Source organism: Austrofundulus limnaeus, unplaced genomic scaffold, assembly GCF_001266775.1.
Source record: "Austrofundulus limnaeus strain Quisiro unplaced genomic scaffold, Austrofundulus_limnaeus-1.0 Scaffold654, whole genome shotgun sequence".
NCBI classification, from domain to species: domain Eukaryota; kingdom Metazoa; phylum Chordata; class Actinopteri; order Cyprinodontiformes; family Rivulidae; genus Austrofundulus; species Austrofundulus limnaeus.
In genome coordinates this window covers 117,401-120,118 of record NW_013953056.1, presented here as the reverse complement: position 1 = coordinate 120,118, position 2,718 = coordinate 117,401, and the positions used below count along the sequence as shown (strand labels likewise).

General features: G+C 38.8%; 1 long non-coding RNA gene across 1 annotated transcript in view; it reads right to left on the bottom strand.

The window, feature by feature from the left end:
* Positions 1–488: 488 nt before the first annotated feature.
* Positions 489–2,718, bottom strand: part of LOC106531596 (uncharacterized) — a 13,942-nt gene continuing 11,712 nt past the window's right edge. The window contains exons 2-3 of the long non-coding RNA XR_001311952.1: positions 1,455–1,644; positions 489–1,064 (exon numbers count right to left, since the gene is read on the bottom strand). This is a non-coding gene — a long non-coding RNA (uncharacterized LOC106531596). The remainder of the gene's footprint in view (positions 1,065–1,454; positions 1,645–2,718) is intronic.

Below are 2,718 nucleotides of genomic sequence, written 5' to 3'. Positions count from 1 at the left end.
AGATATTTTCTTTATTAAAGAGAGAACTCAAACTTTACTAGAAGAACAGGCGTTCAAAAATTTTACTGTCAATCCACAATTGCAGTCATTTATAATTAGTGCCATTGGCTGATTAAATGATTATAGGTAATCTACTTATGTATGGAAAAAATGTGACTATTTACTTAATGTGTAACAGATCTGGATACGACTGAGCTTATCTTTAAACATATCATACTTTAAGTTTCCAATTAGCTCCAGCTGTATATGTCAGTGTTTGTGGCTTCCTCAGTGAAAAGGTAATGAATTAAGTGCAGATGAATGGATGGATGGGTTGATGGACAGATGGGGTGATTGGTTGGTTTAGCAGGAACACTCAAAGGCCACAAGGGTCAGCTGTGTTTCCATACAGCAGCAAACTGCCAGAGGGATCAGATGGGGGATGGGCTGTGTGTCTCTGTGTGTGTGCGTGTTGATGGAGAGAGAAGGAGTAAACAAGGCTCGGAAAACACAAACACGTGACCTGAATATTGCTGGTTTGAAGGTCAGGCATCATTTGGAGGGAAAATGCTACAAAGCAGATTGTCTCCAGGAATTAAATCCAGTTAAATCGGTTAGTAGAGCCAAGGCGATTCAGTTAGGACTACATGAAGTCCAAATTAATGTGTTAAAATTAGTTTGACATCACAACACTGAAATATAACACCAGTCTGAGTACGCAGAGCGGTCTACAGAGGTGTCATTTAATGAAATATTAGGTTTGTTGCCTGATTCTACAGTTAGTTAAATTAATTTTTTAATTAATCCACACTCAATATCCCACTGTAATAAAGTAATAAATAAAATTATATACAGCTCTGTAATTGTAGTAACATGAAAACTGAAATTCTGCAATTCCACAACAATTCAGTTCTAATTCACAACAAAATTCATCTCTGGATATTCTACAAAAGAATCAGAACAAGTCAAAATCAAATCTGGTACAAAATAATGCTCTGATATTCCTGCAGGAAGTGCTCCAAGATGCACAGGAAATGCTACAGTTAGCTGCTGCCGCTGCTGATTATGCTTGCAACAGAAGAATCCTGAGTAAAAAAAAAACATGTGAGACTGGCAGTGATTTTTTTACAAAATGATGCTCATATGCACTGTTTTTAGATCCTTTCACTTGATCTGCTTCATAAAAATATATATTTTTTTCATGTTGTAAATGATTATTTATCTATTATTTGTACATGTACAGTGCCCTGAGACAATGTACTGTATGTTGTGACTTTGCTCTATTTAAATACACTGAACTGACCTGAATTGAATTATTTAAAGCACAATAATAATAATGAGTAATTCTTTTGCCAAGATCTGATTGGTCCAGAGGGAGAGACAAGGAAAAATAATTTATTTACACCAACAAACATCTTTCTCCTTTTAGTTTGAAGTTGTTAAACACAGGCAGCTACACAAACACAAACACTTACTGTATGTCCACCCCAGACGAAGCACACCAGCAGCTGTGTGTCTGAAGCTGATGTGAGGCGACAGCCGGGTCTCCGGGTCACTCTCCAGGACGTCTCAGGGCCCCGGTCGGTCCTGGCTGCCTACCAAACTGTCTCATTGTGGGGCCGGGGGGTGGGAGTGGTAACCACTGCGTCTCCCTCTGTCACAACACTAAAACAAACACAGGCAGACACACACAAGCACAATCAGCCTGTTCAAAAGTGATGCAGAAAAGCTTTTTTCATGCATCTGCCACAATTCTTCAACAACTCCATGAAAATCCTCCAGTTTCTCCAAACCTGAGAGTCCATTTCTCCTGGTTTTACCTCTCTGTGTGCACTTCCTGTACATTTTACAACAACCCTCTACCTTCAGCTCACAAACAATGAGCCTTTGGTGCTTTATCACCCCTGAAGCTCACTCTGTTCTCAGTCTGCTTGTTGCTTCTCCATAACCGTTAAGAGATGCAGAGGTTTTGTTCTTGGTGAAAACACACACAAGCACATGGAGACCTCCACACAGAGAGACCCCAGGTCTGGACAGGGATTCAAACCCAGAACCTTTGCAGTGAGGCTTTAACTCAATGTCTGTAAAACTGACTTCAAAAGTTTAAAATTTTGCTAACAAGCAAAGGTGCAAACACAAAGACAGCCACTTTTAGCAGTTAGCAATAATAATGTTAAATAACCCCACTGTCTTCAGAAACTGATTGTTTTTTTTTTGTCCGTATTATTATTGTCAACGATTATTTTTGCACTTTTACTTGGTAAAACACAAAATAACAACATGAAGCACTTTTTTCAACCAGTTTGAGGTTCAGTTTATTATTTTAGCAGCAACATTACTTACTTCTTTTAACTCTTCACAATAATAGTCTCAGACACCCTGAGTGTTGATATTAAAATGTTCTCAAGTCATTTGAAACTAAGACAAAAGATTTACATTTTTATTTTGTTCTCCAGTAAGACCCTGCAGTCTAAACCATCCATCCATTATCTTTTATCCACTTCTTCCTTTCAGGGCCATGGGGCCCATATCCAGCAGTCACAGTGTGAAGGGCGGGGTACTGGACAGGGTCCATCACAGGGCCCAGTCTAAACCCAGGGTTGTTAAATATTTTGGGTCTGGGGACCCTTTAAGTTGAAAAATTTCCAGGGACCTCCTTATAAACCTTATGTCATTTGAAGCTAAGATTGAAAGAGATTATAATATATTTTACTTCCATTTAACCCCTTATGCCATGAT